Source organism: Rhinoderma darwinii, unplaced genomic scaffold (assembly GCF_050947455.1).
Source record: "Rhinoderma darwinii isolate aRhiDar2 unplaced genomic scaffold, aRhiDar2.hap1 Scaffold_680, whole genome shotgun sequence".
Taxonomy (NCBI): Eukaryota; Metazoa; Chordata; class Amphibia; order Anura; family Rhinodermatidae; genus Rhinoderma; species Rhinoderma darwinii.
The window spans coordinates 115960-139736 of record NW_027464239.1 but is presented as its reverse complement, the minus strand read 5'-3'; the positions used below and the strand labels follow the sequence as shown (position 1 = coordinate 139736).

General features: G+C 47.8%; 16 non-coding genes across 16 annotated transcripts; all 16 read right to left on the bottom strand.

The window, feature by feature from the left end:
* Window positions 1–935: 935 nt before the first annotated feature.
* On the bottom strand, window positions 936–1126 carry LOC142728550 (U2 spliceosomal RNA). The gene has a single exon (XR_012877666.1). It is a non-coding gene; the product is annotated as a U2 spliceosomal RNA (small nuclear RNA).
* Window positions 1127–2399: 1273 nt separating this feature from the next.
* LOC142728549 (U2 spliceosomal RNA) lies at window positions 2400–2590 on the bottom strand. The gene has a single exon (XR_012877665.1). It is a non-coding gene; the product is annotated as a U2 spliceosomal RNA (small nuclear RNA).
* A 1292-nt stretch (window positions 2591–3882) lies between these two features.
* On the bottom strand, window positions 3883–4073 carry LOC142728548 (U2 spliceosomal RNA). Its single transcript, XR_012877664.1, has one exon. It is a non-coding gene; the product is annotated as a U2 spliceosomal RNA (small nuclear RNA).
* Window positions 4074–5361: 1288 nt separating this feature from the next.
* Window positions 5362–5552, bottom strand: LOC142728547 (U2 spliceosomal RNA). Its single transcript, XR_012877663.1, has one exon. It is a non-coding gene; the product is annotated as a U2 spliceosomal RNA (small nuclear RNA).
* Window positions 5553–6844: 1292 nt separating this feature from the next.
* Window positions 6845–7035, bottom strand: LOC142728546 (U2 spliceosomal RNA). Its single transcript, XR_012877662.1, has one exon. It is a non-coding gene; the product is annotated as a U2 spliceosomal RNA (small nuclear RNA).
* A 1296-nt stretch (window positions 7036–8331) lies between these two features.
* LOC142728543 (U2 spliceosomal RNA) lies at window positions 8332–8522 on the bottom strand. Its single transcript, XR_012877660.1, has one exon. It is a non-coding gene; the product is annotated as a U2 spliceosomal RNA (small nuclear RNA).
* A 1292-nt stretch (window positions 8523–9814) lies between these two features.
* On the bottom strand, window positions 9815–10005 carry LOC142728542 (U2 spliceosomal RNA). Its single transcript, XR_012877659.1, has one exon. It is a non-coding gene; the product is annotated as a U2 spliceosomal RNA (small nuclear RNA).
* Window positions 10006–11297: 1292 nt separating this feature from the next.
* LOC142728541 (U2 spliceosomal RNA) lies at window positions 11298–11488 on the bottom strand. Its single transcript, XR_012877658.1, has one exon. It is a non-coding gene; the product is annotated as a U2 spliceosomal RNA (small nuclear RNA).
* Window positions 11489–12780: 1292 nt separating this feature from the next.
* On the bottom strand, window positions 12781–12971 carry LOC142728540 (U2 spliceosomal RNA). The gene has a single exon (XR_012877657.1). It is a non-coding gene; the product is annotated as a U2 spliceosomal RNA (small nuclear RNA).
* A 1288-nt stretch (window positions 12972–14259) lies between these two features.
* On the bottom strand, window positions 14260–14450 carry LOC142728539 (U2 spliceosomal RNA). The gene has a single exon (XR_012877656.1). It is a non-coding gene; the product is annotated as a U2 spliceosomal RNA (small nuclear RNA).
* Window positions 14451–15742: 1292 nt separating this feature from the next.
* Window positions 15743–15933, bottom strand: LOC142728538 (U2 spliceosomal RNA). The gene has a single exon (XR_012877655.1). It is a non-coding gene; the product is annotated as a U2 spliceosomal RNA (small nuclear RNA).
* Window positions 15934–17217: 1284 nt separating this feature from the next.
* Window positions 17218–17408, bottom strand: LOC142728594 (U2 spliceosomal RNA). The gene has a single exon (XR_012877706.1). It is a non-coding gene; the product is annotated as a U2 spliceosomal RNA (small nuclear RNA).
* Window positions 17409–18720: 1312 nt separating this feature from the next.
* Window positions 18721–18911, bottom strand: LOC142728582 (U2 spliceosomal RNA). The gene has a single exon (XR_012877695.1). It is a non-coding gene; the product is annotated as a U2 spliceosomal RNA (small nuclear RNA).
* A 1304-nt stretch (window positions 18912–20215) lies between these two features.
* LOC142728537 (U2 spliceosomal RNA) lies at window positions 20216–20406 on the bottom strand. Its single transcript, XR_012877654.1, has one exon. It is a non-coding gene; the product is annotated as a U2 spliceosomal RNA (small nuclear RNA).
* A 1292-nt stretch (window positions 20407–21698) lies between these two features.
* LOC142728501 (U2 spliceosomal RNA) lies at window positions 21699–21889 on the bottom strand. The gene has a single exon (XR_012877622.1). It is a non-coding gene; the product is annotated as a U2 spliceosomal RNA (small nuclear RNA).
* Window positions 21890–23185: 1296 nt separating this feature from the next.
* On the bottom strand, window positions 23186–23376 carry LOC142728536 (U2 spliceosomal RNA). The gene has a single exon (XR_012877653.1). It is a non-coding gene; the product is annotated as a U2 spliceosomal RNA (small nuclear RNA).
* Between the last annotated feature and the right edge of the window lie 401 nt (window positions 23377–23777).

Genomic DNA, 23777 nt, shown 5'->3' with positions numbered 1-23777 from the left:
GCTGCCTGCTGAGCAGCACTGACCAACACTGCCTGGGCCCAGGCTTTTATCTCTGAGGCCCCATTATGATGTCAGAAAGCTGGCTCTGGAATCCTGAGGGCTCCACTATGACACGTGCAAAGTTCCGTCTGAACTTTATATAAGACGGTGAGGCTCAGTCAGTCACTCAGTGTTGCCTGAGAGGGCAACACTGCAACAGCCGGCCGCCAGGCTGTCTTTTTTTTGCACAGCTAGTTGCCTCCAGGAGGCCACAAGAGGGAGACAAGGGACTGCAAAATGGAAAATAGGCATCCACCAACTTTACAGACAACTTCTCCTTGCTCCTACAACCTCCATCCTTGCACAGTTTGTTATTCTTCTAGGTAACATAGTAACAAATCCAAATTGCTGCTCTCTTTGTAGGCAAGCAAGGCTTTGTTGCAACTGCAATTCTTACTTCTTCTTGAAATGTAGGGACGACAGTACATTCCATCACATCCATCTAGTGTACACAGGTAGGTCCATTGTGGCGGGCAGGCGAGCGGGCGGGCTGCTTTATTGGCTGTTTGCTGTTCCCCTACTCCACTCCACTATTTGACTGTTGTGCTGCATCAATCAATCAATCAATCAATCAATCAATCAATCAATCAATCAATCAGTGGCTGGCTCAGGTGCAGCTCTTTAACTTACCTAAAAGGGAGGGCGGAGAGAAGACAAGGAAGGTGAATGAGGTGTTCCAATGTGAAATGCCGGAAACACAGAAACACAGACGACACACAACAAGAGGTGGCAATCTATTCATTAATTGCATTTAATCAATGAGCTCATTATCACTCATGCATTGTCCAACAGGTGTTGAAATAATGGGATTAAAAGGGGAGATCCCTTCAGAAAGACAGAAACAGTAGCAAAGACAAAAAACACTTTTGGAATCTGCTTTTAGTCAACACATAAGGAAAGGGTGCACCGGTCCTGGAAATACTGCAATACCAGGTCAATGCGTGGAGTGGACAGAGCAAGCTCTATTTCCATCTCCCTGTTCTAAAAATCCATTTAATATATGGTCCCCAGATAGGGGACGTATCAGATATTAAACTGATAAGAACAGATACTACACTTGATCTTAGCCAAAAGGCCGAGAAGCGATAACCCGAACGGGCCGCGCGTTGCCCGAGCCTGCCCGATACTGCTGTTCAGCCCTTGCAGCGATTCAGCCTACTTCTAGGCAATTCCATGGGGCCCTGCAGGCTCACACACTCACAGCTACACGGGAGGTGAATAAAGGCCGGAGAGGAAGCCAGACAGGATTTGCTTCTTTTGCTTGCACCACAATGCAGTGCTGAAAGAGGAGGAATCTACATAAAAACGCCTTCCTGGCAACGCCCAAATGCCCTGCTGCCATGCAGATAAACACTGGCAGCGGCAGCAAGTGCATGCCCACAGCCACCCCTTGTTCCTTCACACCTTGTATCAGCTGTAATCCAGTCCAGTCCAGTGCTGCCTGCTGAGCAGCACTGACCAACACTGCCTGGGCCCAGGCTTTTATCTCTGAGGCCCCATTATGATGTCAGAAAGCTGGCTCTGGAATCCTGAGGGCTCCACTATGACACGTGCAAAGTTCCGTCTGAACTTTATATAAGACGGTGAGGCTCAGTCAGTCACTCAGTGTTGCCTGAGAGGGCAACACTGCAACAGCCGGCCGCCAGGCTGTCTTTTTTTTGCACAGCTAGTTGCCTCCAGGAGGCCACAAGAGGGAGACAAGGGACTGCAAAATGGAAAATAGGCATCCACCAACTTTACAGACAACTTCTCCTTGCTCCTACAACCTCCATCCTTGCACAGTTTGTTATTCTTCTAGGTAACATAGTAACAAATCCAAATTGCTGCTCTCTTTGTAGGCAAGCAAGGCTTTGTTGCAACTGCAATTCTTACTTCTTCTTGAAATGTAGGGACGACAGTACATTCCATCACATCCATCTAGTGTACACAGGTAGGTCCATTGTGGCGGGCAGGCGAGCGGGCGGGCTGCTTTATTGGCTGTTTGCTGTTCCCCTACTCCACTCCACTATTTGACTGTTGTGCTGCAATCAATCAATCAATCAATCAATCAATCAATCAATCAGTGGCTGGCTCAGGTGCAGCTCTTTAACTTACCTAAAAGGGAGGGCGGAGAGAAGACAAGGAAGGTGAATGAGGTGTTCCAATGTGAAATGCCGGAAACACAGAAACACAGACGACACACAACAAGAGGTGGCAATCTATTCATTAATTGCATTTAATCAATGAGCTCATTATCACTCATGCATTGTCCAACAGGTGTTGAAATAATGGGATTAAAAGGGGAGATCCCTTCAGAAAGACAGAAACAATAGCAAAGACAAAAAACACTTTTGGAATCTGCTATTAGTCAACACATAAGGAAAGGGTGCACCGGTCCTGGAAATACTGCAATACCAGGTCAATGCGTGGAGTGGACAGAGCAAGCTCTATTTCCATCTCCCTGTTCTAAAAATCCATTTAATATATGGTCCCCAGATAGGGGACGTATCAGATATTAAACTGATAAGAACAGATACTACACTTGATCTTAGCCAAAAGGCCGAGAAGCGATAACCCGAACGGGCCGCGCGTTGCCCGAGCCTGCCCGATACTGCTGTTCAGCCCTTGCAGCGATTCAGCCTACTTCTAGGCAATTCCATGGGGCCCTGCAGGCTCACACACTCACAGCTACACGGGAGGTGAATAAAGGCCGGAGAGGAAGCCAGACAGGATTTGCTTCTTTTGCTTGCACCACAATGCAGTGCTGAAAGAGGAGGAATCTACATAAAAACGCCTTCCTGGCAACGCCCAAATGCCCTGCTGCCATGCAGATAAACACTGGCAGCGGCAGCAAGTGCATGCCCACAGCCACCCCTTGTTCCTTCACACCTTGTATCAGCTGTAATCCAGTCCAGTCCAGTGCTGCCTGCTGAGCAGCACTGACCAACACTGCCTGGGCCCAGGCTTTTATCTCTGAGGCCCCATTATGATGTCAGAAAGCTGGCTCTGGAATCCTGAGGGCTCCACTATGACACGTGCAAAGTTCCGTCTGAACTTTATATAAGACGGTGAGGCTCAGTCAGTCACTCAGTGTTGCCTGAGAGGGCAACACTGCAACAGCCGGCCGCCAGGCTGTCTTTTTTTTGCACAGCTAGTTGCCTCCAGGAGGCCACAAGAGGGAGACAAGGGACTGCAAAATGGAAAATAGGCATCCACCAACTTTACAGACAACTTCTCCTTGCTCCTACAACCTCCATCCTTGCACAGTTTGTTATTCTTCTAGGTAACATAGTAACAAATCCAAATTGCTGCTCTCTTTGTAGGCAAGCAAGGCTTTGTTGCAACTGCAATTCTTACTTCTTCTTGAAATGTAGGGACGACAGTACATTCCATCACATCCATCTAGTGTACACAGGTAGGTCCATTGTGGCGGGCAGGCGAGCGGGCGGGCTGCTTTATTGGCTGTTTGCTGTTCCCCTACTCCACTCCACTATTTGACTGTTGTGCTGCATCAATCAATCAATCAATCAATCAATCAATCAATCAATCAATCAATCAATCAATCAGTGGCTGGCTCAGGTGCAGCTCTTTAACTTACCTAAAAGGGAGGGCGGAGAGAAGACAAGGAAGGTGAATGAGGTGTTCCAATGTGAAATGCCGGAAACACAGAAACACAGACGACACACAACAAGAGGTGGCAATCTATTCATTAATTGCATTTAATCAATGAGCTCATTATCACTCATGCATTGTCCAACAGGTGTTGAAATAATGGGATTAAAAGGGGAGATCCCTTCAGAAAGACAGAAACAATAGCAAAGACAAAAAACACTTTTGGAATCTGCTTTTAGTCAACACATAAGGAAAGGGTGCACCGGTCCTGGAAATACTGCAATACCAGGTCAATGCGTGGAGTGGACAGAGCAAGCTCTATTTCCATCTCCCTGTTCTAAAAATCCATTTAATATATGGTCCCCAGATAGGGGACGTATCAGATATTAAACTGATAAGAACAGATACTACACTTGATCTTAGCCAAAAGGCCGAGAAGCGATAACCCGAACGGGCCGCGCGTTGCCCGAGCCTGCCCGATACTGCTGTTCAGCCCTTGCAGCGATTCAGCCTACTTCTAGGCAATTCCATGGGGCCCTGCAGGCTCACACACTCACAGCTACACGGGAGGTGAATAAAGGCCGGAGAGGAAGCCAGACAGGATTTGCTTCTTTTGCTTGCACCACAATGCAGTGCTGAAAGAGGAGGAATCTACATAAAAACGCCTTCCTGGCAACGCCCAAATGCCCTGCTGCCATGCAGATAAACACTGGCAGCGGCAGCAAGTGCATGCCCACAGCCACCCCTTGTTCCTTCACACCTTGTATCAGCTGTAATCCAGTCCAGTCCAGTGCTGCCTGCTGAGCAGCACTGACCAACACTGCCTGGGCCCAGGCTTTTATCTCTGAGGCCCCATTATGATGTCAGAAAGCTGGCTCTGGAATCCTGAGGGCTCCACTATGACACGTGCAAAGTTCCGTCTGAACTTTATATAAGACGGTGAGGCTCAGTCAGTCACTCAGTGTTGCCTGAGAGGGCAACACTGCAACAGCCGGCCGCCAGGCTGTCTTTTTTTTGCACAGCTAGTTGCCTCCAGGAGGCCACAAGAGGGAGACAAGGGACTGCAAAATGGAAAATAGGCATCCACCAACTTTACAGACAACTTCTCCTTGCTCCTACAACCTCCATCCTTGCACAGTTTGTTATTCTTCTAGGTAACATAGTAACAAATCCAAATTGCTGCTCTCTTTGTAGGCAAGCAAGGCTTTGTTGCAACTGCAATTCTTACTTCTTCTTGAAATGTAGGGACGACAGTACATTCCATCACATCCATCTAGTGTACACAGGTAGGTCCATTGTGGCGGGCAGGCGAGCGGGCGGGCTGCTTTATTGGCTGTTTGCTGTTCCCCTACTCCACTCCACTATTTGACTGTTGTGCTGCATCAATCAATCAATCAATCAATCAATCAATCAATCAATCAATCAATCAATCAGTGGCTGGCTCAGGTGCAGCTCTTTAACTTACCTAAAAGGGAGGGCGGAGAGAAGACAAGGAAGGTGAATGAGGTGTTCCAATGTGAAATGCCGGAAACACAGAAACACAGACGACACACAACAAGAGGTGGCAATCTATTCATTAATTGCATTTAATCAATGAGCTCATTATCACTCATGCATTGTCCAACAGGTGTTGAAATAATGGGATTAAAAGGGGAGATCCCTTCAGAAAGACAGAAACAATAGCAAAGACAAAAAACACTTTTGGAATCTGCTTTTAGTCAACACATAAGGAAAGGGTGCACCGGTCCTGGAAATACTGCAATACCAGGTCAATGCGTGGAGTGGACAGAGCAAGCTCTATTTCCATCTCCCTGTTCTAAAAATCCATTTAATATATGGTCCCCAGATAGGGGACGTATCAGATATTAAACTGATAAGAACAGATACTACACTTGATCTTAGCCAAAAGGCCGAGAAGCGATAACCCGAACGGGCCGCGCGTTGCCCGAGCCTGCCCGATACTGCTGTTCAGCCCTTGCAGCGATTCAGCCTACTTCTAGGCAATTCCATGGGGCCCTGCAGGCTCACACACTCACAGCTACACGAGAGGTGAATAAAGGCCGGAGAGGAAGCCAGACAGGATTTGCTTCTTTTGCTTGCACCACAATGCAGTGCTGAAAGAGGAGGAATCTACATAAAAACGCCTTCCTGGCAACGCCCAAATGCCCTGCTGCCATGCAGATAAACACTGGCAGCGGCAGCAAGTGCATGCCCACAGCCACCCCTTGTTCCTTCACACCTTGTATCAGCTGTAATCCAGTCCAGTCCAGTGCTGCCTGCTGAGCAGCACTGACCAACACTGCCTGGGCCCAGGCTTTTATCTCTGAGGCCCCATTATGATGTCAGAAAGCTGGCTCTGGAATCCTGAGGGCTCCACTATGACACGTGCAAAGTTCCGTCTGAACTTTATATAAGACGGTGAGGCTCAGTCAGTCACTCAGTGTTGCCTGAGAGGGCAACACTGCAACAGCCGGCCGCCAGGCTGTCTTTTTTTTGCACAGCTAGTTGCCTCCAGGAGGCCACAAGAGGGAGACAAGGGACTGCAAAATGGAAAATAGGCATCCACCAACTTTACAGACAACTTCTCCTTGCTCCTACAACCTCCATCCTTGCACAGTTTGTTATTCTTCTAGGTAACATAGTAACAAATCCAAATTGCTGCTCTCTTTGTAGGCAAGCAAGGCTTTGTTGCAACTGCAATTCTTACTTCTTCTTGAAATGTAGGGACGACAGTACATTCCATCACATCCATCTAGTGTACACAGGTAGGTCCATTGTGGCGGGCAGGCGAGCGGGCGGGCTGCTTTATTGGCTGTTTGCTGTTCCCCTACTCCACTCCACTATTTGACTGTTGTGCTGCATCAATCAATCAATCAATCAATCAATCAATCAATCAATCAATCAATCAATCAATCAGTGGCTGGCTCAGGTGCAGCTCTTTAACTTACCTAAAAGGGAGGGCGGAGAGAAGACAAGGAAGGTGAATGAGGTGTTCCAATGTGAAATGCCGGAAACACAGAAACACAGACGACACACAACAAGAGGTGGCAATCTATTCATTAATTGCATTTAATCAATGAGCTCATTATCACTCATGCATTGTCCAACAGGTGTTGAAATAATGGGATTAAAAGGGGAGATCCCTTCAGAAAGACAGAAACAATAGCAAAGACAAAAAACACTTTTGGAATCTGCTTTTAGTCAACACATAAGGAAAGGGTGCACCGGTCCTGGAAATACTGCAATACCAGGTCAATGCGTGGAGTGGACAGAGCAAGCTCTATTTCCATCTCCCTGTTCTAAAAATCCATTTAATATATGGTCCCCAGATAGGGGACGTATCAGATATTAAACTGATAAGAACAGATACTACACTTGATCTTAGCCAAAAGGCCGAGAAGCGATAACCCGAACGGGCCGCGCGTTGCCCGAGCCTGCCCGATACTGCTGTTCAGCCCTTGCAGCGATTCAGCCTACTTCTAGGCAATTCCATGGGGCCCTGCAGGCTCACACACTCACAGCTACACGGGAGGTGAATAAAGGCCGGAGAGGAAGCCAGACAGGATTTGCTTCTTTTGCTTGCACCACAATGCAGTGCTGAAAGAGGAGGAATCTACATAAAAACGCCTTCCTGGCAACGCCCAAATGCCCTGCTGCCATGCAGATAAACACTGGCAGCGGCAGCAAGTGCATGCCCACAGCCACCCCTTGTTCCTTCACACCTTGTATCAGCTGTAATCCAGTCCAGTCCAGTGCTGCCTGCTGAGCAGCACTGACCAACACTGCCTGGGCCCAGGCTTTTATCTCTGAGGCCCCATTATGATGTCAGAAAGCTGGCTCTGGAATCCTGAGGGCTCCACTATGACACGTGCAAAGTTCCGTCTGAACTTTATATAAGACGGTGAGGCTCAGTCAGTCACTCAGTGTTGCCTGAGAGGGCAACACTGCAACAGCCGGCCGCCAGGCTGTCTTTTTTTTGCACAGCTAGTTGCCTCCAGGAGGCCACAAGAGGGAGACAAGGGACTGCAAAATGGAAAATAGGCATCCACCAACTTTACAGACAACTTCTCCTTGCTCCTACAACCTCCATCCTTGCACAGTTTGTTATTCTTCTAGGTAACATAGTAACAAATCCAAATTGCTGCTCTCTTTGTAGGCAAGCAAGGCTTTGTTGCAACTGCAATTCTTACTTCTTCTTGAAATGTAGGGACGACAGTACATTCCATCACATCCATCTAGTGTACACAGGTAGGTCCATTGTGGCGGGCAGGCGAGCGGGCGGGCTGCTTTATTGGCTGTTTGCTGTTCCCCTACTCCACTCCACTATTTGACTGTTGTGCTGCATCAATCAATCAATCAATCAATCAATCAATCAATCAATCAATCAATCAATCAATCAATCAGTGGCTGGCTCAGGTGCAGCTCTTTAACTTACCTAAAAGGGAGGGCGGAGAGAAGACAAGGAAGGTGAATGAGGTGTTCCAATGTGAAATGCCGGAAACACAGAAACACAGACGACACACAACAAGAGGTGGCAATCTATTCATTAATTGCATTTAATCAATGAGCTCATTATCACTCATGCATTGTCCAACAGGTGTTGAAATAATGGGATTAAAAGGGGAGATCCCTTCAGAAAGACAGAAACAATAGCAAAGACAAAAAACACTTTTGGAATCTGCTTTTAGTCAACACATAAGGAAAGGGTGCACCGGTCCTGGAAATACTGCAATACCAGGTCAATGCGTGGAGTGGACAGAGCAAGCTCTATTTCCATCTCCCTGTTCTAAAAATCCATTTAATATATGGTCCCCAGATAGGGGACGTATCAGATATTAAACTGATAAGAACAGATACTACACTTGATCTTAGCCAAAAGGCCGAGAAGCGATAACCCGAACGGGCCGCGCGTTGCCCGAGCCTGCCCGATACTGCTGTTCAGCCCTTGCAGCGATTCAGCCTACTTCTAGGCAATTCCATGGGGCCCTGCAGGCTCACACACTCACAGCTACACGGGAGGTGAATAAAGGCCGGAGAGGAAGCCAGACAGGATTTGCTTCTTTTGCTTGCACCACAATGCAGTGCTGAAAGAGGAGGAATCTACATAAAAACGCCTTCCTGGCAACGCCCAAATGCCCTGCTGCCATGCAGATAAACACTGGCAGCGGCAGCAAGTGCATGCCCACAGCCACCCCTTGTTCCTTCACACCTTGTATCAGCTGTAATCCAGTCCAGTCCAGTGCTGCCTGCTGAGCAGCACTGACCAACACTGCCTGGGCCCAGGCTTTTATCTCTGAGGCCCCATTATGATGTCAGAAAGCTGGCTCTGGAATCCTGAGGGCTCCACTATGACACGTGCAAAGTTCCGTCTGAACTTTATATAAGACGGTGAGGCTCAGTCAGTCACTCAGTGTTGCCTGAGAGGGCAACACTGCAACAGCCGGCCGCCAGGCTGTCTTTTTTTTGCACAGCTAGTTGCCTCCAGGAGGCCACAAGAGGGAGACAAGGGACTGCAAAATGGAAAATAGGCATCCACCAACTTTACAGACAACTTCTCCTTGCTCCTACAACCTCCATCCTTGCACAGTTTGTTATTCTTCTAGGTAACATAGTAACAAATCCAAATTGCTGCTCTCTTTGTAGGCAAGCAAGGCTTTGTTGCAACTGCAATTCTTACTTCTTCTTGAAATGTAGGGACGACAGTACATTCCATCACATCCATCTAGTGTACACAGGTAGGTCCATTGTGGCGGGCAGGCGAGCGGGCGGGCTGCTTTATTGGCTGTTTGCTGTTCCCCTACTCCACTCCACTATTTGACTGTTGTGCTGCATCAATCAATCAATCAATCAATCAATCAATCAATCAATCAATCAATCAATCAATCAGTGGCTGGCTCAGGTGCAGCTCTTTAACTTACCTAAAAGGGAGGGCGGAGAGAAGACAAGGAAGGTGAATGAGGTGTTCCAATGTGAAATGCCGGAAACACAGAAACACAGACGACACACAACAAGAGGTGGCAATCTATTCATTAATTGCATTTAATCAATGAGCTCATTATCACTCATGCATTGTCCAACAGGTGTTGAAATAATGGGATTAAAAGGGGAGATCCCTTCAGAAAGACAGAAACAATAGCAAAGACAAAAAACACTTTTGGAATCTGCTTTTAGTCAACACATAAGGAAAGGGTGCACCGGTCCTGGAAATACTGCAATACCAGGTCAATGCGTGGAGTGGACAGAGCAAGCTCTATTTCCATCTCCCTGTTCTAAAAATCCATTTAATATATGGTCCCCAGATAGGGGACGTATCAGATATTAAACTGATAAGAACAGATACTACACTTGATCTTAGCCAAAAGGCCGAGAAGCGATAACCCGAACGGGCCGCGCGTTGCCCGAGCCTGCCCGATACTGCTGTTCAGCCCTTGCAGCGATTCAGCCTACTTCTAGGCAATTCCATGGGGCCCTGCAGGCTCACACACTCACAGCTACACGGGAGGTGAATAAAGGCCGGAGAGGAAGCCAGACAGGATTTGCTTCTTTTGCTTGCACCACAATGCAGTGCTGAAAGAGGAGGAATCTACATAAAAACGCCTTCCTGGCAACGCCCAAATGCCCTGCTGCCATGCAGATAAACACTGGCAGCGGCAGCAAGTGCATGCCCACAGCCACCCCTTGTTCCTTCACACCTTGTATCAGCTGTAATCCAGTCCAGTCCAGTGCTGCCTGCTGAGCAGCACTGACCAACACTGCCTGGGCCCAGGCTTTTATCTCTGAGGCCCCATTATGATGTCAGAAAGCTGGCTCTGGAATCCTGAGGGCTCCACTATGACACGTGCAAAGTTCCGTCTGAACTTTATATAAGACGGTGAGGCTCAGTCAGTCACTCAGTGTTGCCTGAGAGGGCAACACTGCAACAGCCGGCCGCCAGGCTGTCTTTTTTTTGCACAGCTAGTTGCCTCCAGGAGGCCACAAGAGGGAGACAAGGGACTGCAAAATGGAAAATAGGCATCCACCAACTTTACAGACAACTTCTCCTTGCTCCTACAACCTCCATCCTTGCACAGTTTGTTATTCTTCTAGGTAACATAGTAACAAATCCAAATTGCTGCTCTCTTTGTAGGCAAGCAAGGCTTTGTTGCAACTGCAATTCTTACTTCTTCTTGAAATGTAGGGACGACAGTACATTCCATCACATCCATCTAGTGTACACAGGTAGGTCCATTGTGGCGGGCAGGCGAGCGGGCGGGCTGCTTTATTGGCTGTTTGCTGTTCCCCTACTCCACTCCACTATTTGACTGTTGTGCTGCATCAATCAATCAATCAATCAATCAATCAATCAATCAATCAATCAATCAATCAATCAGTGGCTGGCTCAGGTGCAGCTCTTTAACTTACCTAAAAGGGAGGGCGGAGAGAAGACAAGGAAGGTGAATGAGGTGTTCCAATGTGAAATGCCGGAAACACAGAAACACAGACGACACACAACAAGAGGTGGCAATCTATTCATTAATTGCATTTAATCAATGAGCTCATTATCACTCATGCATTGTCCAACAGGTGTTGAAATAATGGGATTAAAAGGGGAGATCCCTTCAGAAAGACAGAAACAATAGCAAAGACAAAAAACACTTTTGGAATCTGCTTTTAGTCAACACATAAGGAAAGGGTGCACCGGTCCTGGAAATACTGCAATACCAGGTCAATGCGTGGAGTGGACAGAGCAAGCTCTATTTCCATCTCCCTGTTCTAAAAATCCATTTAATATATGGTCCCCAGATAGGGGACGTATCAGATATTAAACTGATAAGAACAGATACTACACTTGATCTTAGCCAAAAGGCCGAGAAGCGATAACCCGAACGGGCCGCGCGTTGCCCGAGCCTGCCCGATACTGCTGTTCAGCCCTTGCAGCGATTCAGCCTACTTCTAGGCAATTCCATGGGGCCCTGCAGGCTCACACACTCACAGCTACACGGGAGGTGAATAAAGGCCGGAGAGGAAGCCAGACAGGATTTGCTTCTTTTGCTTGCACCACAATGCAGTGCTGAAAGAGGAGGAATCTACATAAAAACGCCTTCCTGGCAACGCCCAAATGCCCTGCTGCCATGCAGATAAACACTGGCAGCGGCAGCAAGTGCATGCCCACAGCCACCCCTTGTTCCTTCACACCTTGTATCAGCTGTAATCCAGTCCAGTCCAGTGCTGCCTGCTGAGCAGCACTGACCAACACTGCCTGGGCCCAGGCTTTTATCTCTGAGGCCCCATTATGATGTCAGAAAGCTGGCTCTGGAATCCTGAGGGCTCCACTATGACACGTGCAAAGTTCCGTCTGAACTTTATATAAGACGGTGAGGCTCAGTCAGTCACTCAGTGTTGCCTGAGAGGGCAACACTGCAACAGCCGGCCGCCAGGCTGTCTTTTTTTTGCACAGCTAGTTGCCTCCAGGAGGCCACAAGAGGGAGACAAGGGACTGCAAAATGGAAAATAGGCATCCACCAACTTTACAGACAACTTCTCCTTGCTCCTACAACCTCCATCCTTGCACAGTTTGTTATTCTTCTAGGTAACATAGTAACAAATCCAAATTGCTGCTCTCTTTGTAGGCAAGCAAGGCTTTGTTGCAACTGCAATTCTTACTTCTTCTTGAAATGTAGGGACGACAGTACATTCCATCACATCCATCTAGTGTACACAGGTAGGTCCATTGTGGCGGGCAGGCGAGCGGGCGGGCTGCTTTATTGGCTGTTTGCTGTTCCCCTACTCCACTCCACTATTTGACTGTTGTGCTGCATCAATCAATCAATCAATCAATCAATCAATCAATCAATCAATCAATCAATCAATCAGTGGCTGGCTCAGGTGCAGCTCTTTAACTTACCTAAAAGGGAGGGCGGAGAGAAGACAAGGAAGGTGAATGAGGTGTTCCAATGTGAAATGCCGGAAACACAGAAACACAGACGACACACAACAAGAGGTGGCAATCTATTCATTAATTGCATTTAATCAATGAGCTCATTATCACTCATGCATTGTCCAACAGGTGTTGAAATAATGGGATTAAAAGGGGAGATCCCTTCAGAAAGACAGAAACAATAGCAAAGACAAAAAACACTTTTGGAATCTGCTTTTAGTCAACACATAAGGAAAGGGTGCACCGGTCCTGGAAATACTGCAATACCAGGTCAATGCGTGGAGTGGACAGAGCAAGCTCTATTTCCATCTCCCTGTTCTAAAAATCCATTTAATATATGGTCCCCAGATAGGGGACGTATCAGATATTAAACTGATAAGAACAGATACTACACTTGATCTTAGCCAAAAGGCCGAGAAGCGATAACCCGAACGGGCCGCGCGTTGCCCGAGCCTGCCCGATACTGCTGTTCAGCCCTTGCAGCGATTCAGCCTACTTCTAGGCAATTCCATGGGGCCCTGCAGGCTCACACACTCACAGCTACACGGGAGGTGAATAAAGGCCGGAGAGGAAGCCAGACAGGATTTGCTTCTTTTGCTTGCACCACAATGCAGTGCTGAAAGAGGAGGAATCTACATAAAAACGCCTTCCTGGCAACGCCCAAATGCCCTGCTGCCATGCAGATAAACACTGGCAGCGGCAGCAAGTGCATGCCCACAGCCACCCCTTGTTCCTTCACACCTTGTATCAGCTGTAATCCAGTCCAGTCCAGTGCTGCCTGCTGAGCAGCACTGACCAACACTGCCTGGGCCCAGGCTTTTATCTCTGAGGCCCCATTATGATGTCAGAAAGCTGGCTCTGGAATCCTGAGGGCTCCACTATGACACGTGCAAAGTTCCGTCTGAACTTTATATAAGACGGTGAGGCTCAGTCAGTCACTCAGTGTTGCCTGAGAGGGCAACACTGCAACAGCCGGCCGCCAGGCTGTCTTTTTTTTGCACAGCTAGTTGCCTCCAGGAGGCCACAAGAGGGAGACAAGGGACTGCAAAATGGAAAATAGGCATCCACCAACTTTACAGACAACTTCTCCTTGCTCCTACAACCTCCATCCTTGCACAGTTTGTTATTCTTCTAGGTAACATAGTAACAAATCCAAATTGCTGCTCTCTTTGTAGGCAAGCAAGGCTTTGTTGCAACTGCAATTCTTACTTCTTCTTGAAATGTAGGGACGACAGTACATTCCATCACATCCATCTAGTGTACACAGGTAGGTCCATTGTGGCGGGCAGGCGAGCGGGCGGGCTGCTTTATTGGCTGTTTGCTGTTCCCCTACTCCACTCCACTATTTGACTGTTGTGCTGCATCAATCAATCAATCAATCAATCAATCAATCAATCAATCAATCAATCAATCAGTGGCTGGCTCAGGTGCAGCTCTTTAACTTACCTAAAAGGGAGGGCGGAGAGAAGACAAGGAAGGTGAATGAGGTGTTCCAATGTGAAATGCCGGAAACACAGAAACACAGACGACACACAACAAGAGGTGGCAATCTATTCATTAATTGCATTTAATCAATGAGCTCATTATCACTCATGCATTGTCCAACAGGTGTTGAAATAATGGGATTAAAAGGGGAGATCCCTTCAGAAAGACAGAAACAATAGCAAAGACAAAAAACACTTTTGGAATCTGCTTTTAGTCAACACATAAGGAAAGGGTGCACCGGTCCTGGAAATACTGCAATACCAGGTCAATGCGTGGAGTGGACAGAGCAAGCTCTATTTCCATCTCCCTGTTCTAAAAATCCATTTAATATATGGTCCCCAGATAGGGGACGTATCAGATATTAAACTGATAAGAACAGATACTACACTTGATCTTAGCCAAAAGGCCGAGAAGCGATAACCCGAACGGGCCGCGCGTTGCCCGAGCCTGCCCGATACTGCTGTTCAGCCCTTGCAGCGATTCAGCCTACTTCTAGGCAATTCCATGGGGCCCTGCAGGCTCACACACTCACAGCTACACGGGAGGTGAATAAAGGCCGGAGAGGAAGCCAGACAGGATTTGCTTCTTTTGCTTGCACCACAATGCAGTGCTGAAAGAGGAGGAATCTACATAAAAACGCCTTCCTGGCAACGCCCAAATGCCCTGCTGCCATGCAGATAAACACTGGCAGCGGCAGCAAGTGCATGCCCACAGCCACCCCTTGTTCCTTCACACCTTGTATCAGCTGTAATCCAGTCCAGTCCAGTGCTGCCTGCTGAGCAGCACTGACCAACACTGCCTGGGCCCAGGCTTTTATCTCTGAGGCCCCATTATGATGTCAGAAAGCTGGCTCTGGAATCCTGAGGGCTCCACTATGACACGTGCAAAGTTCCGTCTGAACTTTATATAAGACGGTGAGGCTCAGTCAGTCACTCAGTGTTGCCTGAGAGGGCAACACTGCAACAGCCGGCCGCCAGGCTGTCTTTTTTTTGCACAGCTAGTTGCCTCCAGGAGGCCACAAGAGGGAGACAAGGGACTGCAAAATGGAAAATAGGCATCCACCAACTTTACAGACAACTTCTCCTTGCTCCTACAACCTCCATCCTTGCACAGTTTGTTATTCTTCTAGGTAACATAGTAACAAATCCAAATTGCTGCTCTCTTTGTAGGCAAGCAAGGCTTTGTTGCAACTGCAATTCTTACTTCTTCTTGAAATGTAGGGACGACAGTACATTCCATCACATCCATCTAGTGTACACAGGTAGGTCCATTGTGGCGGGCAGGCGAGCGGGCGGGCTGCTTTATTGGCTGTTTGCTGTTCCCCTACTCCACTCCACTATTTGACTGTTGTGCTGCATCAATCAATCAATCAATCAATCAATCAATCAATCAATCAATCAATCAATCAATCAGTGGCTGGCTCAGGTGCAGCTCTTTAACTTACCTAAAAGGGAGGGCGGAGAGAAGACAAGGAAGGTGAATGAGGTGTTCCAATGTGAAATGCCGGAAACACAGAAACACAGACGACACACAACAAGAGGTGGCAATCTATTCATTAATTGCATTTAATCAATGAGCTCATTATCACTCATGCATTGTCCAACAGGTGTTGAAATAATGGGATTAAAAGGGGAGATCCCTTCAGAAAGACAGAAACAATAGCAAAGACAAAAAACACTTTTGGAATCTGCTTTTAGTCAACACATAAGGAAAGGGTGCACCGGTCCTGGAAATACTGCAATACCAGGTCAATGCGTGGAGTGGACAGAGCAAGCTCTATTTCCATCTCCCTGTTCTAAAAATCCATTTAATATATGGTCCCCAGATAGGGGACGTATCAGATATTAAACTGATAAGAACAGATACTACACTTGATCTTAGCCAAAAGGCCGAGAAGCGATAACCCGAACGGGCCGCGCGTTGCCCGAGCCTGCCCGATACTGCTGTTCAGCCCTTGCAGCGATTCAGCCTACTTCTAGGCAATTCCATGGGGCCCTGCAGGCTCACACACTCACAGCTACACGGGAGGTGAATAAAGGCCGGAGAGGAAGCCAGACAGGATTTGCTTCTTTTGCTTGCACCACAATGCAGTGCTGAAAGAGGAGGAATCTACATAAAAACGCCTTCCTGGCAACGCCCAAATGCCCTGCTGCCATGCAGATAAACACTGGCAGCGGCAGCAAGTGCATGCCCACAGCCACCCCTTGTTCCTTCACACCTTGTATCAGCTGTAATCCAGTCCAGTCCAGTGCTGCCTGCTGAGCAGCACTGACCAACACTGCCTGGGCCCAGGCTTTTATCTCTGAGGCCCCATTATGATGTCAGAAAGCTGGCTCTGGAATCCTGAGGGCTCCACTATGACACGTGCAAAGTTCCGTCTGAACTTTATATAAGACGGTGAGGCTCAGTCAGTCACTCAGTGTTGCCTGAGAGGGCAACACTGCAACAGCCGGCCGCCAGGCTGTCTTTTTTTTGCACAGCTAGTTGCCTCCAGGAGGCCACAAGAGGGAGACAAGGGACTGCAAAATGGAAAATAGGCATCCACCAACTTTACAGACAACTTCTCCTTGCTCCTACAACCTCCATCCTTGCACAGTTTGTTATTCTTCTAGGTAACATAGTAACAAATCCAAATTGCTGCTCTCTTTGTAGGCAAGCAAGGCTTTGTTGCAACTGCAATTCTTACTTCTTCTTGAAATGTAGGGACGACAGTACATTCCATCACATCCATCTAGTGTACACAGGTAGGTCCATTGTGGCGGGCAGGCGAGCGGGCGGGCTGCTTTATTGGCTGTTTGCTGTTCCCCTACTCCACTCCACTATTTGACTGTTGTGCTGCATCAATCAATCAATCAATCAATCAATCAATCAATCAATCAATCAATCAGTGGCTGGCTCAGGTGCAGCTCTTTAACTTACCTAAAAGGGAGGGCGGAGAGAAGACAAGGAAGGTGAATGAGGTGTTCCAATGTGAAATGCCGGAAACACAGAAACACAGACGACACACAACAAGAGGTGGCAATCTATTCATTAATTGCATTTAATCAATGAGCTCATTATCACTCATGCATTGTCCAACAGGTGTTGAAATAATGGGATTAAAAGGGGAGATCCCTTCAGAAAGACAGAAACAATAGCAAAGACAAAAAACACTTTTGGAATCTGCTTTTAGTCAACACATAAGGAAAGGGTGCACCGGTCCTGGAAATACTGCAATACCAGGTCAATGCGTGGAGTGGACAGAGCAAGCTCTATTTCCATCTCCCTGTTCTAAAAATACATTTAATATATGGTCCCCAGATAGGGGACGTATCAGATATTAAACTGATAAGAACAGATACTACACTTGATCTTAGCCAAAAGGCCGAGAAGCGATAACCCGAACGGGCCGCGCGTTGCCCGAGCCTGCCCGATACTGCTGTTCAGCCCTTGCAGCGATTCAGCCTACTTCTAGGCAATTCCATGGGGCCCTGCAGGCTCACACACTCACAGCTACACGGGAGGTGAATAAAGGCCGGAGAGGAAGCCAGACAGGATTTGCTTCTTTTGCTTGCACCACAATGCAGTGCTGAAAGAGGAGGAATCTACATAAAAACGCCTTCCTGGCAACGCCCAAATGCCCTGCTGCCATGCAGATAAACACTGGCAGCGGCAGCAAGTGCATGCCCACAGCCACCCCTTGTTCCTTCACACCTTGTATCAGCTGTAATCCAGTCCAGTCCAGTGCTGCCTGCTGAGCAGCACTGACCAACACTGCCTGGGCCCAGGCTTTTATCTCTGAGGCCCCATTATGATGTCAGAAAGCTGGCTCTGGAATCCTGAGGGCTCCACTATGACACGTGCAAAGTTCCGTCTGAACTTTATATAAGACGGTGAGGCTCAGTCAGTCACTCAGTGTTGCCTGAGAGGGCAACACTGCAACAGCCGGCCGCCAGGCTGTCTTTTTTTTGCACAGCTAGTTGCCTCCAGGAGGCCACAAGAGGGAGACAAGGGACTGCAAAATGGAAAATAGGCATCCACCAACTTTACAGACAACTTCTCCTTGCTCCTACAACCTCCATCCTTGCACAGTTTGTTATTCTTCTAGGTAACATAGTAACAAATCCAAATTGCTGCTCTCTTTGTAGGCAAGCAAGGCTTTGTTGCAACTGCAATTCTTACTTCTTCTTGAAATGTAGGGACGACAGTACATTCCATCACATCCATCTAGTGTACACAGGTAGGTCCATTGTGGCGGGCAGGCGAGCGGGCGGGCTGCTTTATTGGCTGTTTGCTGTTCCCCTACTCCACTCCACTATTTGACTGTTGTGCTGCATCAATCAATCAATCAATCAATCAATCAATCAATCAATCAATCAATCAATCAATCAATCAATCAATCAATCAATCAGTGGCTGGCTCAGGTGCAGCTCTTTAACTTACCTAAAAGGGAGGGCGGAGAGAAGACAAGGAAGGTGAATGAGGTGTTCCAATGTGAAATGCCGGAAACACAGAAACACAGACGACACACAACAAGAGGTGGCAATCTATTCATTAATTGCATTTAATCAATGAGCTCATTATCACTCATGCATTGTCCAACAGGTGTTGAAATAATGGGATTAAAAGGGGAGATCCCTTCAGAAAGACAGAAACAATAGCAAAGACAAAAAACACTTTTGGAATCTGCTTTTAGTCAACACATAAGGAAAGGGTGCACCGGTCCTGGAAATACTGCAATACCAGGTCAATGCGTGGAGTGGACAGAGCAAGCTCTATTTCCATCTCCCTGTTCTAAAAATACATTTAATATATGGTCCCCAGATAGGGGACGTATCAGATATTAAACTGATAAGAACAGATACTACACTTGATCTTAGCCAAAAGGCCGAGAAGCGATAACCCGAACGGGCCGCGCGTTGCCCGAGCCTGCCCGATACTGCTGTTCAGCCCTTGCAGCGATTCAGCCTACTTCTAGGCAATTCCATGGGGCCCTGCAGGCTCACACACTCACAGCTACACGGGAGGTGAATAAAGGCCGGAGAGGAAGCCAGACAGGATTTGCTTCTTTTGCTTGCACCACAATGCAGTGCTGAAAGAGGAGGAATCTACATAAAAACGCCTTCCTGGCAACGCCCAAATGCCCTGCTGCCATGCAGATAAACACTGGCAGCGGCAGCAAGTGCATGCCCACAGCCACCCCTTGTTCCTTCACACCTTGTATCAGCTGTAATCCAGTCCAGTCCAGTGCTGCCTGCTGAGCAGCACTGACCAACACTGCCTGGGCCCAGGCTTTTATCTCTGAGGCCCCATTATGATGTCAGAAAGCTGGCTCTGGAATCCTGAGGGCTCCACTATGACACGTGCAAAGTTCCGTCTGAACTTTATATAAGACGGTGAGGCTCAGTCAGTCACTCAGTGTTGCCTGAGAGGGCAACACTGCAACAGCCGGCCGCCAGGCTGTCTTTTTTTTGCACAGCTAGTTGCCTCCAGGAGGCCACAAGAGGGAGACAAGGGACTGCAAAATGGAAAATAGGCATCCACCAACTTTACAGACAACTTCTCCTTGCTCCTACAACCTCCATCCTTGCACAGTTTGTTATTCTTCTAGGTAACATAGTAACAAATCCAAATTGCTGCTCTCTTTGTAGGCAAGCAAGGCTTTGTTGCAACTGCAATTCTTACTTCTTCTTGAAATGTAGGGACGACAGTACATTCCATCACATCCATCTAGTGTACACAGGTAGGTCCATTGTGGCGGGCAGGCGAGCGGGCGGGCTGCTTTATTGGCTGTTTGCTGTTCCCCTACTCCACTCCACTATTTGACTGTTGTGCTGCATCAATCAATCAATCAATCAATCAATCAATCAATCAATCAATCAATCAATCAATCAATCAATCAATCAGTGGCTGGCTCAGGTGCAGCTCTTTAACTTACCTAAAAGGGAGGGCGGAGAGAAGACAAGGAAGGTGAATGAGGTGTTCCAATGTGAAATGCCGGAAACACAGAAACACAGACGACACACAACAAGAGGTGGCAATCTATTCATTAATTGCATTTAATCAATGAGCTCATTATCACTCATGCATTGTCCAACAGGTGTTGAAATAATGGGATTAAAAGGGGAGATCCCTTCAGAAAGACAGAAACAATAGCAAAGACAAAAAACACTTTTGGAATCTGCTTTTAGTCAACACATAAGGAAAGGGTGCACCGGTCCTGGAAATACTGCAATACCAGGTCAATGCGTGGAGTGGACAGAGCAAGCTCTATTTCCATCTCCCTGTTCTAAAAATCCATTTAATATATGGTCCCCAGATAGGGGACGTATCAGATATTAAACTGATAAGAACAGATACTACACTTGATCTTAGCCAAAAGGCCGAGAAGCGATAACCCGAACGGGCCGCGCGTTGCCCGAGCCTGCCCGATACTGCTGTTCAGCCCTTGCAGCGATTCAGCCTACTTCTAGGCAATTCCATGGGGCCCTGCAGGCTCACACACTCACAGCTACACGGGAGGTGAATAAAGGCCGGAGAGGAAGCCAGACAGGATTTGCTTCTTTTGCTTGCACCACAATGCAGTGCTGAAAGAGGAGGAATCTACATAAAAACGCCTTCCTGGCAACGCCCAAATGCCCTGCTGCCATGCAGATAAACACTGGCAGCGGCAGCAAGTGCATGCCCACAGCCACCCCTTGTTCCTTCACACCTTGTATCAGCTGTAATCCAGTCCAGTCCAGTGCTGCCTGCTGAGCAGCACTGACCAACACTGCCTGGGCCCAGGCTTTTATCTCTGAGGCCCCATTATGATGTCAGAAAGCTGGCTCTGGAATCCTGAGGGCTCCACTATGACACGTGCAAAGTTCCGTCTGAACTTTATATAAGACGGTGAGGCTCAGTCAGTCACTCAGTGTTGCCTGAGAGGGCAACACTGCAACAGCCGGCCGCCAGGCTGTCTTTTTTTTGCACAGCTAGTTGCCTCCAGGAGGCCACAAGAGGGAGACAAGGGACTGCAAAATGGAAAATAGGCATCCACCAACTTTACAGACAACTTCTCCTTGCTCCTACAACCTCCATCCTTGCACAGTTTGTTATTCTTCTAGGTAACATAGTAACAAATCCAAATTGCTGCTCTCTTTGTAGGCAAGCAAGGCTTTGTTGCAACTGCAATTCTTACTTCTTCTTGAAATGTAGGGACGACAGTACATTCCATCACATCCATCTAGTGTACACAGGTAGGTCCATTGTGGCGGGCAGGCGAGCGGGCGGGCTGCTTTATTGGCTGTTTGCTGTTCCCCTACTCCACTCCACTATTTGACTGTTGTGCTGCATCAATCAATCAATCAATCAATCAATCAATCAATCAATCAATCAATCAATCAATCAGTGGCTGGCTCAGGTGCAGCTCTTTAACTTACCTAAAAGGGAGGGCGGAGAGAAGACAAGGAAGGTGAATGAGGTGTTCCAATGTGAAATGCCGGAAACACAGAAACACAGACGACACACAACAAGAGGTGGCAATCTATTCATTAATTGCATTTAATCAATGAGCTCATTATCACTCATGCATTGTCCAACAGGTGTTGAAATAATGGGATTAAAAGGGGAGATCCCTTCAGAAAGACAGAAACAATAGCAAAGACAAAAAACACTTTTGGAATCTGCTTTTAGTCAACACATAAGGAAAGGGTGCACCGGTCCTGGAAATACTGCAATACCAGGTCAATGCGTGGAGTGGACAGAGCAAGCTCTATTTCCATCTCCCTGTTCTAAAAATACATTTAATATATGGTCCCCAGATAGGGGACGTATCAGATATTAAACTGATAAGAACAGATACTACACTTGATCTTAGCCAAAAGGCCGAGAAGCGATAACCCGAACGGGCCGCGCGTTGCCCGAGCCTGCCCGATACTGCTGTTCAGCCCTTGCAGCGATTCAGCCTACTTCTAGGCAATTCCATGGGGCCCTGCAGGCTCACACACTCACAGCTACACGGGAGGTGAATAAAGGCCGGAGAGGAAGCCAGACAGGATTTGCTTCTTTTGCTTGCACCACAATGCAGTGCTGAAAGAGGAGGAATCTACATAAAAACGCCTTCCTGGCAACGCCCAAATGCCCTGCTGCCATGCAGATAAACACTGGCAGCGGCAGCAAGTGCATGCCCACAGCCACCCCTTGTTCCTTCACACCTTGTATCAGCTGTAATCCAGTCCAGTCCAGTGCTGCCTGCTGAGCAGCACTGACCAACACTGCCTGGGCCCAGGCTTTTATCTCTGAGGCCCCATTATGATGTCAGAAAGCTGGCTCTGGAATCCTGAGGGCTCCACTATGACACGTGCAAAGTTCCGTCTGAACTTTATATAAGACGGTGAGGCTCAGTCAGTCACTCAGTGTTGCCTGAGAGGGCAACACTGCAACAGCCGGCCGCCAGGCTGTCTTTTTTTTGCACAGCTAGTTGCCTCCAGGAGGCCACAAGAGGGAGACAAGGGACTGCAAAATGGAAAATAGGCATCCACCAACTTTACAGACAACTTCTCCTTGCTCCTACAACCTCCATCCTTGCACAGTTTGTTATTCTTCTAGGTAACATAGTAACAAATCCAAATTGCTGCTCTCTTTGTAGGCAAGCAAGGCTTTGTTGCAACTGCAATTCTTACTTCTTCTTGAAATGTAGGGACGACAGTACATTCCATCACATCCATCTAGTGTACACAGGTAGGTCCATTGTGGCGGGCAGGCGAGCGGGCGGGCTGCTTTATTGGCTGTTTGCTGTTCCCCTACTCCACTCCACTATTTGACTGTTGTGCTGCATCAATCAATCAATCAATCAATCAATCAATCGATCAATCAATCAATCAATCAATCAATCAGTGGCTGGCTCAGGTGCAGCTCTTTAACTTACCTAAAAGGGAGGGCGGAGAGAAGACAAGGAAGGTGAATGAGGTGTTCCAATGTGAAATGCCGGAAACACAGAAACACAGACGACACACAACAAGAGGTGGCAATCTATTCATTAATTGCATTTAATCAATGAGCTCATTATCACTCATGCATTGTCCAACAGGTGTTGAAATAATGGGATTAAAAGGGGAGATCCCTTCAGAAAGACAGAAACAATAGCAAAGACAAAAAACACTTTTGGAATCTGCTTTTAGTCAACACATAAGGAAAGGGTGCACCGGTCCTGGAAATACTGCAATACCAGGTCAATGCGTGGAGTGGACAGAGCAAGCTCTATTTCCATCTCCCTGTTCTAAAAATCCATTTAATATATGGTCCCCAGATAGGGGACGTATCAGATATTAAACTGATAAGAACAGATACTACACTTGATCTTAGCCAAAAGGCCGAGAAGCGATAACCCGAACGGGCCGCGCGTTGCCCGAGCCTGCCCGATACTGCTGTTCAGCCCTTGCAGCGATTCAGCCTACTTCTAGGCAATTCCATGGGGCCCTGCAGGCTCACACACTCACAGCTACACGGGAGGTGAATAAAGGCCGGAGAGGAAGCCAGACAGGATTTGCTTCTTTTGCTTGCACCACAATGCAGTGCTGAAAGAGGAGGAATCTACATAAAAACGCCTTCCTGGCAACGCCCAAATGCCCTGCTGCCATGCAGATAAACACTGGCAGCGGCAGCAAGTGCATGCCCACAGCCACCCCTTGTTCCTTCACACCTTGTATCAGCTGTAATCCAGTCCAGTCCAGTGCTGCCTGCTGAGCAGCACTGACCAACACTACCTGGGCCCAGGCTTTTATCT